Source organism: Charadrius vociferus, unplaced genomic scaffold (genome assembly GCF_000708025.1).
Source record: "Charadrius vociferus isolate BGI_N301 unplaced genomic scaffold, ASM70802v2 scaffold61, whole genome shotgun sequence".
NCBI classification, from domain to species: domain Eukaryota; kingdom Metazoa; phylum Chordata; class Aves; order Charadriiformes; family Charadriidae; genus Charadrius; species Charadrius vociferus.
In genome coordinates, this window is record NW_009646945.1 from 2,683,331 (window position 1) to 2,698,224 (window position 14,894).

The following is a 14,894-nucleotide window of genomic DNA, read 5'->3' on the forward strand; positions in this document are numbered from 1 at the left end:
TGAATAACTAACCATTCCTCAGAGTTTCGTGTTTATTACATAACTAATGCCATGGTCATATCAAGAAGATACATACACTAAAAGAGTATAATCATAACATCCAAAAATCTTAAACATTTCAAGTGTATCACTGACATGACAAAGACTTCAGCAGCTACTCAGATCACATAGTTTGCAAAGGCATCCTTTGTCAAACGAAATAATTAAAATTTAGGTTCAAAGTTAGAAAAAAAAAAGACAAGGACAACGACTGGTTCTGATATATGTCAGTTAGAATTTTAAAAATATTAGGTAAATATTAGTGATTTAAAGATGTAGATTCAGAGAGTATTAGCTATTTACTGAATGTTTAATAAAGTCAGGTACAAACTAAAAAGCTCAATGTGTGTTTCTCAATTCCACATAGAAATCCTCAGTTTGGTTGTTGGAACCATGTCAAATCAAATTTTTACTAGGTTTGAAAAAAACTGCATATATTCATGGTTTCCACAGACTAGTCAAGAGCTTGAAATATTGGTCTTGACTACCCAGTCAAGACCAATTCTTTCCACAGGAAAGTAATTCTCAGAGGAAATTAATTGTCACGCTACTTCCAATCTGAAGATCTAAACACAGTCTTTCCCCTAGCCTTTGGCACAACCCATAATAATTGGACCATAGGAGAGAGCAACAAAAAAGTGGATCCACAAGATGCATGCCAAACATCACTACCAGCTCAGTCATTTGCTTTCTCACCTTTCCCCCCTATCAGGAATAATCAGTAGCCGAAGTATTAAATGACGTGTCACACTCATTCACTGATGGAGGAGCAAGACAGAATGACACATTCTGTTGATCATTTATAGCTATTGGTTGTTATAGGGTATTAACTTGCAATACGCAGCCCTGTTTGAATTTCAGATGAGCAGATGGCCAGATGGATTAGCCTGTAAAATTAATATTCCAACCCATACACAGCAGGACTTTGTATGAGTACCGACTGCTTCAAAATCCATGAAGTCAATTTAGTGAATTTTATTTTTCAGGCCTTGCTTATTATTTCCTCCACAAATGCTTGAAACCTGCAACAGCAAAAGGCAATTCTGGAATACTTCAGGTTTTTGGTGCAGTGGCTTTCTTGAATATTTCTTTCACAATGCCAGGAGCACTCATTTCCAGTGCACACCAGGTGAAAAGACCAAAATTCACTTATCTAGCTTACATGTAAATATTTGTGTGTCCCTTCGGTAAAATGAAGTGTAGAGTACATGGGAGCTATAGAAATTAGGTGCCTACTTTTGGCAACAGGTTTTAGCACCACTATTGAAATTATTCTCCAATAAACCTCTCAGTGCTTTTCAGAATGATTCATGGCCTCCCCCTGTTTAGTCCCCAAACAGCCGTATGTGCACAGATACTTGGCAGATGTCATCTGCGGTGTTCGAATTGACTAGAACACTAACGCAGACATGCTGAAAGAGGAAGGAGGAACCTACTTGCTGGAGAAGGTGACAAGATCCAGCTATGAAAAACTGCAAATTTGTCATGTCACCTGGACCTTTCTGAAAAGCTTACCTCAATTGCAATGAGCCTGCCTTGGCCTCTGACCCATTGCAGATCAACATAATACAAGTCTTGAGGGAAACTGATGTATTTTAGAGCCACCAGCTTGATTACTATTGATTATCTACTCGCCTCGATAGTAATTTCCCTTTGACAGTAGCATTTCTGCCTGACTGCTCCTTCTGGGACTTGGGTTTTCTGTTCTTTTTCTTTTTTTTTTACCCAGATTGGTTCCAAGAAATATATTTTGATTCTTGTTTTGGGCAGAGCAAGGGAGGTAATAGAAGGGAAGGGCTCAGCTCTAATCACGGCAGGAACTTATGAAAGAAATCCCTCATTGTTCCAGGGTAACCGAGAAGGTAACTCTACTTTTGAAAATTAGACTGTCTCATGAAGTAAGTTTTCCTTTTCCAATGTGATGGGGGTAAAAAATCCTTTAAAATAAATAATATATGAGACATTAGACTACTACTATATTGTTATAATCTCGCTAGATAAAGTGAGGACTGAAAGGATTCCTAAAGTTAAATTACTGTGTGGTGGAAAACTAAGTTTAGAGCTGACTCTCAACTATGATGACCCAGTCGAGTGGTTCAGTAAGAATGATGTTGGGCCTCCAAGTGGCAGATGAGGCTTTTGTTTTATTTGTTTGACAGTAAATATCTGGCCTGTTGCTTAGCAGCCATACCCAGAAACAAAGGCGTTTCCAGACAAAATAAACTACATTACAGCAGGTAAATCTTTCTCAGCAATTACCGAATGGAAATGAGAACTGAACTGATCATTGCAAAACAACCCAACACCTTTGTTTCCTGCAGATGTTTTAAGCACACAAACGGCAATTCAGGATTTCTTGACAGCAGTGCGAGAAGACTTCATATATTAAAAAAACAAAAATGAGTACACTGATTTTGAAAAATTATATGCTGAAAATCCGAGAAATGAAGACCAAAGTTTTTAAACTTCTATCATCTGCTAACTTCATATTTATCATTAAAATATAGTTATTTAAACACAGAATCACCCTTCTGGGATTATGTGATTCTGTGACTAAATAACTAGATTTTCTCTCAGAGATAATCAGTATTTACAACTGTTGCCGAATTCCAGGGAATTTTCATGTGCCCTAGGAGCATTGCACTCATCTGGAACTGAAATACAAATAACAGAGCACCAAAGACCGAAAAGCTTTTGTGGATGTTTTAATAATTTAATATTAATTCTGTCAAGCCTTATTTCTACCTTTGCTGGCACAAATGCATCCCCAAGTTCTCAGGCCAGCAGGCGTGTGTGACACTTACCCTTGCAGGCTTCATTTTCAGGCTTTTGCAGGACTCACCTCCGATACCGAAAAAAAAAAAGGAAATGCCAAAGCTACTCTTGCATATCGCAGCTGTACAGCTTTAAGGCAGGTATTTCACTGGGAAAGCAGCACTTAGCCTCACTGAGCAAACAGAAAGGGCCAAATTCTGCTCTCAGTTACCCTGGGGTACTCCACCACAAGAAGGAATCTGCATGTGAATAACCTAGAGGAGAAATGTGTTTCCAGACCCTTGAGCTAAAGACTAAAAAAAAATGCTGGTGTGAATTCTGTCATCTTATATTTTCATTGAGGGGTTTTGGGGGGTGGGTTGTGTTGTGGGATGGGGTATTTTAACCTCAGAGTTGATCCACAGGGCATTGTCATTATGTTGCTGTCTCACCTTTCTGTTGATAGACAGACTTCCTGCTGGAGAGACATTATTATTTAACCGGATCCACTCATCCTGCCACTGATTTGTTTTACTTTTGTTCCTGGCAAAGAACAGCAGCTCTAGGTAATGTTTCTTTTCTCATTTGGCTAAGCCCTTCAGAACACTTTAGTAAATTAACCCCATGTAGTTCACATAGTAAACACAGGATCTCCTGAAAGGATTTATAAAACTAAATTACTTCAGAATTTCCAGACAATCTTTGTTTTTCTTTCGTTTCGTCTCATACAAGCTTAAGAAAATACTCAGGAAGCAAACGTGAATGTTTCATTCCTCATCAAATAGGAGCTGTAAGCACAGCATGAGAGAATCGAAGCAAAAAGGAGGGGGCTTAATAAACAATACAGATGAAGACATGCCAACTCTGCTTCTGGAGTAGAAGTATTATCAATGTATCTGCAATAGTCTGTTTTTAATTAAATAGGTCATTCCTAGCTAGGGTTACCCTTTAGCAATTGTAATCCCTATGGAAATTAACATCTTCAATTTAACCACAACCGAATTCTAATTCATTAAGGTTAAGCTGCGTGTACATATATTTGTGTATATATATTTATGATAAATCCTGTACTGTACACCACTGCTCAAAGAGAAGTAATATGCTTCCTAAAAATATTGGAGTAAAATTTTGTGATCTCAATAACATCAGACCAGACAATTACAATAGTCTCTTACATTCATCTAGAAGTCTATTAAGAAAACATATTCAGCATAGATGTGTTCAATTGAATATTTTCCTTCCCACATTGACAGAGTTTAGAAACTTCTATCAGATCGTAAAAAAAATCTTTAAAATATTAGGTTGTAGATGGGATTCATAAAACCTTCCTTGAGGATCCAATCCCATGTTACATAGTAGACAACGAAAATATCCAGTTAACCTGAACAAGCCTTGGTCTGAACTGTAATGACCAGCTACTCACCATTAATTTCACACATATTTTCTTCTTTCTAACTACAATTAGGAACACAGTTTGCTCAGTGGTGCCTGCATCCTAAATGAAAGCCTTCTCTTACTACAGTAAGCCAAATGGATCTCAGCAATACAAAGGAATTACAGTACAAGGAAATCACAGATACAATTGGCTCTGCAGAATGCCAGAACATTGAGCACCTCATCCCCCCACTGGCATGGTACGTGACAACACCACAGCAGTACCATGGTGGTTCCCTCACAAAAATGTGTACAGTCTGGATGAACTGCAATTCTTTTATAATCATTCATGTATTTTCATTTGCAAGCAAGTTAATATGACCGAGTCTTGTGACTTCTAAGAAAAAATACATCCACACATGCCAAATATTCCCATACAGCCATTTTGAATGGTCTTTGATTTAATTCCTCAATCAACAGTGGAATCAGATATTCTGTCAAGGAGAAGAAATAACAGTGTTTGTTATTGTTTTCTCAAGGAATTAACAGCAAATAAACAGACAAAATAACTTGTGAATAAGGCATAGATTAAAGTACATTTGTAAAAAAAGCATTTTTATAATTCAGATAATTGTTCAAAAAACCAGGACCTACTATAAGACAGTAGGTGAACACAATAAAGTGCTGGATAACCTGAACACGACCGCTTGGAATCCTTCGCACTGACTGTATTCAGGCTAGAGAGCTGGAAACTCAGCAACTGATTTTTCATAAGGGCAACATGGAAATTTGCAAAAATGAACTGAACTGGAATTGTCTGCGGGGAGAATGCATAGGGGTCTGAGAAAAATATACGCATCACTTTCTACTTGCCTCCACACTTTCTAAACGCTCCAAGAATTACCAAGACACCTTCCAAAGTCTTCATTAATGCAGACACACACCAAAAAAAAGGGAAAAAAAAAAAAAAAGAGAAAAAAAAAAAGGATTTGTGCCCTAACCCAGAGCATTGCAGTGAGTAACCACTAGACGTGTGGACACAAAGGAGGAATCCACAGATTGACAGGCTCAGGGATATGCTTTATGTGGGAAAAAAACGAGATACCTCTGATTGTTAGAAGTTAAGCAGGAATATTTTCAGTCTCCTCAGGATTTAAAAACATAAAGGGGACAGTGGAGGATCACAAACATGTGTCTAACCTACTTGCAGTCTGAAAATATACAAAGCCACTTAAAAAAACCTAGTACGAGTACCAAGAACAGTTTGGCTCCACAGCACAGAACTCTGCAAGCTAATTTGGGGGTTGACAATGTTAACCTGCAGAAAGCGCTAAAGTGGATTAACCCTTGCACAGAAATTAGCTCAGTTAAAACCAGCTTAGATAGCTCAACGCTCCCTCTCCTGTAGTCCATCCACCCTGGAGAATACCCTCAAAGCTTTCCCCAGCAGAGGTGGCAGCAAGCACTCTGCACAGAATAGTTACAAAATGAAGAGGGGATTTCTCAACTAGGCTTAATATGTTACTGGTGAAACAGCATAAGCAAAAACCATCAACCCTGCACAGAAAGCAAAGTGAAGCACAAGCAGAGGGGAGCAAGCCCTGCAGGCCTGTACGATCATCCTGCTCTGGAGGAGCCGTACAGAACGGGGCAGGTGGCTAGGCCTGACGAGGAAATAAAGCGTTTCACAGAAAATTTTGAGACCAATTGGCCGGTGTTATCTCTGCATTAGCTTCTTCTCAGTGAAGAGCTTTAATATATTGACCAAAGGCGCAAACAAAACCATTAAAAATAATCCCTCTGAAGTCCCTTGTCACCTTAGCTGCCTGGGCTCCCTGTCCGTCCTGTATATGATGTCCCAGATCTCCCGTAACCTGTCCAGCAAACTTCTTCCCCTTCCATACCGCTGCAAACACTTCTTCCAGCTGAGCTGAGCTTCTTTGCAGTGACCAATCCAGAGCTTAACATCAGCACTCTGGCAAGCCCAGGATGTGGCAAATCCGAGCCAATAATGCATAGTCCTAAAACCAGTACAAGCTCCCAGCCAGAACTGGTGTATGGGTAAAACTGTGCTTAGGAACCCGACCAGCATCAGACACTCCCTCAGCCTCACACTAAATGCTGTATATATCCAAAGACATTCAGATAATGCAACCCACCACCAGTAACTCCTCTCTGTACACAGCATTTAATTCATATAGGTGTTCTTTTTTTCTGGTAAATATTTGCCTCGGTGTATTTAAAGCTGTGAATACTTGAAGTTAATACCTTTGACGTCAATCCATAGGCAGTATAGGACCAACTTCCTAATTACATATATAAAAATTTGTTTTCCCTCACCAAAAAAAATAATAATAATAATAATAATAATAATAATAATAATAATGAGCTGAGTACAGCCATAGTAACACACAGACATTTCTTTATAATGAAGTCAGGACACCCGAACAAGAGAGGTTTGCAGCAAGATTTTTTGTTATGTATAAGCTCCAGTTCCCTTCACTTTCAGTCTTCCTGCCATGGTTAACAATTACTACACTTGAAGCCAAAGCTCCTCTGGAGAACCAGAGACAAACTGCCAGCACAGAGGCTTAAATATCCAGTTAATAAATTAGTAGCAGCAACCTATCAGGACATACCAGTTCACATTCCTCCTTTTCCCCACAGAAACATCTTCTTTGTGAAGGAATTTCTTTAGGAGGTCAGTGCTAGAGAAGAGAGCGGACAGCACTATCTGCAAGGAAATGGCTATTCTAGGCTCCAAGAATTAATCTGGATAACTTGCACAGACTGCTTTAAAGGAATGGTAGTTACATTTTTAAAGAATATTAAATCTTGTATACGGAGGTCTTCTGCCACGTTGCGGTATTTTATCTGATTTGACAAAAATCTAGTTCTTGCCCTTGTGCAAGCCTGTCGAGATCCATGTAAAACATGCAAAGGAAAAGAAAAAAGCCTAATTAAGCTTTTCGCAACCTAAATTTTAAGTTTAGATAGAAGAAGATTGAGAGTGAGTTAAGTATATCCAAAACCTAATGTCAAATTTTGGGCTGCTGAAAAGCGCCCATTTTTTTCTTACTATAAAAGAATGTTTTTATTCACATGCATTATTATTGTCCATTAAATATTCCTCATTTTTTTCAGGACTTTAGAGTTGCCAGTGCAGGTAAATAGTACCATTACTTCTATGTCTCCTTAAGAGAGTCATCCAAATCAAGTGATATTTCTGCAGTGCATCTTCAAATATGATATACTCATCAACTATGATATATAAATGGAAATTTCTAACTTCAGACTGTAAAAATATGCTCAAAAGTAATAAAGGTGGTACAAATGAAAATCATCTGGAAAAAAAAAGTTCTGTGCTTTGACTCATCTCCTCAGACAAGCAAGGCTAGGAGCTTATCAAACTAAGTTTTAGTGATCAAGTCTCCAGATTAAAAACACACATTTCTGGTAATTTAAATGCTACATGCAGGAGAGAAAATTGAGGAAGTTTTATTTCACTGAGATCCAAATTCATCTCACTAACTGCAGGAATTTCTCTGGGGTGCCTAATTAGGAGCCCCATCAACAAAGGTTGCCTATATAAGTCAATGCTGAGAGACAGCTTTAAAGGATAATTCTGTGTTGCTACTCTAAAATTGCCTCTCCTTATAAGCTATAGAACAAGGCTCCTAATCTCAGCTGGGTATTACAATTAGTTGAAATTAATTCTGGCCCCAGTCCCTAGGGTTCTTTCAGTAAAAGAGTTTTTCTTTTTTCTCTTCATTCTCAAAAAACATTTCTACTCAGAAACCCAAGAAACACATAGGACAGATGCTCCTATCTTTCACTTGGCCCTGCAGGCTTCTGGAAACTTATGAAAAATACCATTCTCACTGGTGCCATGGCTTCACAGTCATAACCATTGCTACCGCCTTAGACTGCATTCAATGTTCCTGGTAGACATTTCTAGTTAGCTTTCTTGAACTTCAAATTCACCCCATTTCTAAGTCATTGAAATCCCCAGGAAGGATCTCCAATAGTCTAAGGTGGCATAAAATGAACAAAGACATGGCTCCCCACTACAAACCTTCGGTGTTTCTGAACACAGATGGAAAAAGTAAAACAAAGCCCAGAGTAACTCTGCATCCACGACCCAGGAATCAGCCCACTCTGCAGTTCCAAGGACAGCCAGGATACACAACTCTCACAAATTTACTCTGCTCCTTAAGTAATCTGCTTGTGAATTTGACACAGGAAGAACATAGAGCCATGAAACAGAAAAAATTATCAGATATGTGTATTTATATAACTTCTGCTCAGGATACACTTTACCACAGTCAAGGGACACAGCCTTGGGGAACTCCGTTCCAAGCTCCATGAACTCAGCCAAGTTCAGTATTCTTTCAATCAACCAGGTAAAAGGAAATCCAGGCTAGTGACATGCCAACAAAGTAAGGGTCATTTAGGAATGCTAAATGAGAATATTCAGCTCTCTAGGGTTTGGATGGGGGTGGGGGAGAGACAAAACTTTATTTCCCCATGCTCCTTTCCTAGAGAGACTAATTTTTATCCCAAAAACATGCTTTGCTAAGGAAAAAACAATGATTTCTCACCCTTTCATACTGCTCTATATCACATAAGAAAAACTGAAGGGAAGAATCAAGAAGGTGGTTTAGCTTGCTTTTACAGTCAAAAATCATGTCTGTGTACTCTGGAAAGGCCGCAGTGACTGAAAAATTTATGAAATTATGATGTGAGAAAAAAGAAACAGAAAACAGAAAACCCTACAGAAATAGAGATTGTGTTGTCTAGTGTCCTTCAGCCAAGATTTTCAAGAATGACTAATGATTTTGGCTGTTACAATGCCTGAATCGCCTTTGTGGGGATTCATTTCCAGAAAGCACCGAGTATCTTTCCTCTGAAAATCAAGCCTCTTAAAACTGTATATAGCTGGGAAACTGAAAAATGAGGCATGGAAAACTTTCTTTAAATTTAGAATATTTTAAACACGCACTTAACTACAATGCCCAAAAACACACTTGGAAAAAATAATGGCATTGTTAAGGGATCGGATTATCTGCTATATAGTTATAGTATTGCAATATATACCCCTGAGATATTCAAGCAGCTCGTGAGGAAAACTAGGGATGATAATGTATTATCTGAGACATGTAGAGTTTAAAAATAGGCAAAAATAATGCCTCCAGACATTTTTTCTTTGCTACACCAAGACTGATACTTTTAAAGTATTTTGTACATTTGCTAGACATTGAATTTACCACATTAGTGATTAGCCATACTTTAAACTATTTCAAAAGCGTGTTTTTGCAGAAATTAGTGGGTTTTTTCCCAAATGTAGACATTCTCCTGCAGTTATAGATATACACCTTGAAATCATACATGAAGCCTGCAGAAACTGATAGATCTGATTTGCATTTAAGAGTTTGTATAACTATCAGGCCAAATGGGACTACACAGATAACTCAATGGAGCATGTGCTTGTCTGTCTTTATAGGATTAGGACCTTCACTTACATTCAAATATTTGGATGTCCTAATATCTGAACATTTACTACAATCCACTTGAAAATACACCACAGCACACAGAGTTATTATATGCTACAGGATACCATTACTCAGTTTCCAAGTTCACTCGGAATTTACAAATTCCCAGCAAATTACAAGATGCAAACAGCTGCACACAAGATTAAATCCCCTACTTCCAGCAGTTTTACAAAAGTTTTGCATGATATATGTTCATTACACAAAGCTAAGTGCCCACCAATCAAACTGTTATGAATGCCCCCAAACTGGTTATCTCTTCAGAAGATAAAGTGTGCTGTTTATATAACTTACTAAAAATTGCACCCTCGCATTCCTTTTTCAGATAAAAAGTGTGAGGGCACTGCTTTATCACTTTAACTATGTGTTTCTTTGAACATATTTGTGCTTTAAAGTAAACACCAATGCTAGTTTTTTTACGACTACTAAAATCAAAACACATCTTTCCAAACTAATCTGTACAATGGTTGGGAAGAGCCTTTGATTCAGTACCGTAATTATAAACAGGCACTTAAGACAGACATACTAAAAGAGCATCAGTCATTTAAAATCAAATTAACAGTTTGATTAATCAAACACCAGACTGTCAAGTCAGATAACATACCTGATAGCTTTGTTCAGTTACCAAAGAGGGTTTCCACTTTAAGCACCACAGATTTCATCAGCAAAACAAAATTTACTCAAGCAGAAAAATTTGGTTTCCTTTAAATGTGCTCTATAGTATTACTAGGAAAATTCTCACGACAAGCCAAATTCCGCTTCACTTTCATGTGGTCACACGGCAGGAATTGAGAGACTTTACAGATATATTTCCTGCCTCTTTGAGGCCCACTTTTCAGGCAGAAAAGTGCAGTGGGATTCAGGAGGATGTATATTAATAGAATTAGGTCAGGCTTATAAGGTATACTAAAGTGGTAGAAAAATAGTTTATTGACTTTTTTCTGAAACTTATTGATTATTTACTAAAATAAGTATAAGAGACCGGCACATAGCATATGATCCATTGCATGCATTTTCACCCTTGAATCCTCCTCCACTTCATTAGAGTGTTTTCTGTTCCTAACATATGACATGGAGACTGAAGATCAGTCTTCTCTACAAAAATTTGGAAAGACCCTTTGCATTAGAGACAATATAAATGCTGCCATGATGTTAAAAACACAAAATGGAAAAAGTGACACTACGTCACTACTCCCCCAGAGTAACAAAATGCACAGACTGGAATACATCATGCTGAAACAGCCACACATCTGTACAACCATTACAGAAAACACCAGCCCTGTGCCACAAAGCAGGGTATTCCACTGTGCTACTAGGATCAACCAAAATCGAGACAGTGTGACTGAAGTATTATCCTGTGAAGTGAAGTAACTCATTATTAATCCATTGCGAGAACAACACATGGCAGCATGTCTGGCAGGAGGTGTCTCCAGATATGTTGTATTTGATTTATGATGAAAAATTATGTTAGTCAATACACAAAGAAGGCATACACTTCAATTAACCAGAAAGGTCTCGAACAAAGAGAGAGAGAAAACCCTCCTTCTTCTGCAGTATCCAAATGCTCCTGATTTTGGATGGAGGCAATCAGGCAAAGATTCTGCATGTTCCAGAATCAAAGCTTTCAATCCCTTGGCCTTCACAAGTAGCCTGGAAACATCTATGAAAGTAAAGCTAGAGAGAGAGAGCTTCTCACTGTATCGGTTCACCCACTATTATTAGACACTGAAAGATTGCACCTATGACAACCACTCTGAGTTGTGAAGCAGCATCAAGAAGCAGATGTGTGCTTCTGGGGATAGGCCCGTTTTCAAAAGAATGATTGTAAATGCATGTCCTTCGCAATGTCTGATCCAGAGCCCATTTCCAGCATGGCAAGGAAGGATAAAATGGAAGTTTGCCAAGTATACCAACATAAAACCTCTAAATTCATAGCAGACAATTAAAATGAATGGGAATAGGGACCAATTCCAGATTAAACAGCAGCAAAGGAAAAACTTGAAGAAACAAAACCCTCCACCTCATATGCCAAGGATCTTTCTGTCATGATTCCGTATGCAGCCTGCATATCTATGGATGTGTAACCAAAGAAAAATCAAATATGCCTTTTATAAATGGTGTTTTGAAAAACTGATAAATTCTTGGCTTCATTCCACCACTGTTTTTGATACTCGTTCATTTATGATTACGATTCAAACTTTAAATGCCTCTATACTTTCAGCCTAAAATACATATTATTTGCTGGTTGCATTCTAAGTGGCAGTTCTTTCAGGGAGGTTTCTGCCTATGGGGCCATTTGGGGGCTGAAGAGTTTAATTCAACTTCATGCATTTTAATGTTCAACGCTGCCCATTGATATGCTGTGACTATTGAATGTGAGAGACCTAAAGATGTGCAGAAAGTAATTGGGCCACATTACAAGAAAAACCCCTATAACTGTGTAAAAAAAAAAAAACAAAAAAAAAAAACAAAACCTTAACCTGCTGCTTAAGTGTGTTATAAGTGAAACAAAGATCATGGGTTAGCGGAAAGCTAAAGGCTTATGGTAAAAGCATTTCTCTTGCTTACATTGGCATAAAGACAAAAGGTTTCAAAGAAAACTTCTATGGGTTTTGCCAATTCATTACAGTACTTCTGCTAAAAAGAATTTCCAGCACAGGTCAAAATCCAATGATATATGAACCACAACGTCTTCTGAGGTTTGGATCAAGTATGCCCTGAAAATTATGGCTGCTTATCTAATCTCTGAAGCTTCCTTTCTTCCCTTTCCCTCCACAGGCTCGATCTCTCCCTCTACAGCCTCATCACAGTTTACTACTACTCATACTCATACTATTCACTGTTTTTAAAATATCATGTGTAAATCCCACCAAAGCCTTTTTTTTTCTTCTTCTAACTGCAAATACAGTTCTGATGGCTGTTCCAGGTATCAGATCTCAGGAAAAGAGAAGTGATAATGCATTGCAACAGCAAGATTCAAATCCTGTATCTGGTGGACCGAGTTTTTCATAGCCACAGACGTTTCCTCAGGATTGAACTAGAACCCATCACCTCAATCCCACAACCCCGCTGCAAAGATATGCCCTAGAGATCTATTGGATTCACTCTGTACAAAAAATTCACCTATATATTGGCACAACCGTATAGGCAATTTGGACTTTAAATTTTTTCTTCAAACCCATTACACCTGGAATTGATAAAGTTTGCCATTGATGTTCCTTAATGTGAAGAAGTGACTTCTTTTTAAAGCAAATTCTTGATCTTCAGGCTAGATGGATCATCAGATAATGATGATTAATGACAGCTATTTATTGTTTCATTTTTAATCCTCATTGATATTAATGGAGGCTCAGTTTTCAAAACTGGCATCTACTAGCAGGCAACAACCTGTTCACTTCATGTTTGAAATATCTACCATACTGATCTAAAAACATTTTAGATCAAAGAAAATTTGATCAGGTGTTTTTTCCTGGAGAAAGTAATTTTAACAAAACCCAAAGTTTTTATCAATTTTGATGAAATCTTAGATTTGATAGTTTCTAATGAACAATTTCTGTTGTGTTTTTTTTTAATTTGCATTTTATTTCTACTTCATCACTTCATTTATTTTATACCTTTGCCTTAAAATACTGATATGTAGCACGCTTCAATATTAACAAAGCAAAATTACTTAAGTATCAGGTTACAACAATTCAACGTTTTAAAAATGAAACTTCTCAGAATTCCCATCGCATGGAAAACTTCAAGTTTTGCTGCAGGTTAGAACAAAAAGAGAAGGCTTCAACACATTTTTATCCTGAAGGACAGAAAAATGTCATTTTCAACCAGCAATACAATATCTAATTTAGGAATCCAATTTTAATGGTTTTATATGAAAATGCAAGTGCTTAAGATAGATATTGGCTTCATTTTCAGAAAAACTCAGAAACACAAAATAATGCTCAATGCTCAGGACTGAATTTTTAAACACTTGGATTCCTTATTTTTGTTCTCTCTTTCTATAAAAAAGAATCAAAAAACCAACTTTCCCAACAGCACAGTCCCAGCTGAAGGCAGTGAGGAACTATTCTCTTCCACATCCTAATGGACATTTGGCTCTGTCACTGACACCATATCAGTCTTGGCACTCCTACAGGAAATCTCAGTATAAAGGCAAAATGGGGATGAACTGATCCCTTTAACCTTAGCATCTTGAGCACATGAAAATTCAGACCAACCTATTTTGTCATCCCTGTTCTAGAATACCTTCCTGTGCAGACACGATATCCCCAAACTACACAAGACTGCATTGTAAAATAACAATTTTGCTCATAAACTAAAAAATTTTATTCTATAAGAGGATCCCTACATAGGAAGCTATGCTGGAATAACTGCAATACAATAGCTTATTTTCCTATTTGCTGGTTAACCAGTTTACCCAAATTCCATAGAGAAGGTCGCTTTTAAGTGGTGTGCAGGGAAATCATTACCACACCAACACCTGCATGGCCATTAACAGTAGTACCTGACTTGTTTTTTAGCCTCGTATTTTGCACAAAGTACAAATTCACTTAAGAAAAAAGAAAAGATAAATATCACATTTCATAACTTTTCTAAATCATATTGGCTTAAAGTACAAGTATCTGAAATGAACAGAAGGAAGAAGTTCAGACAGTTGAGTAAATTCGTGTCCCTTGTTTGCTGTAGACAAAGATTGCTCTCCTAAAGTCTGTTGAAGATTCAGATAAAACTAATTCAGACTGAATTAGTTCAATCTCTTGCTCTCAAGCATCTGATTAATAAAACAGGGTTTTAAAAATATCAGAAAGACAGTGAACTTCTCCAGAAGGCTATCTCAGCTGAAATCTACACTAAAACGTCATTTGCCTTAATCTGGCATCTATAACATACATGTCATCTGGCACACTAATGTATATATTCCTCACTATTCACAAGAATTTGTAGGAGTCTGGACCATTTCCTTCATAAATCTTAGGGGTGTAATAAAGAGAAGCCTTTCACAGTATGTCACTGCGATTCTAATTCCATTAACAACTTTATTTCAACAGAAACTGTGGCTCTCCAGATATGTGCTCCTGAGACTGCAGGATTTTCTTTTCCCCTCTGCATTAGTTTTAAAAACAGGCTCATACAACTGCACAGAATAACAGCACTCAAAGGAGAAAAAAAAAAAAAACT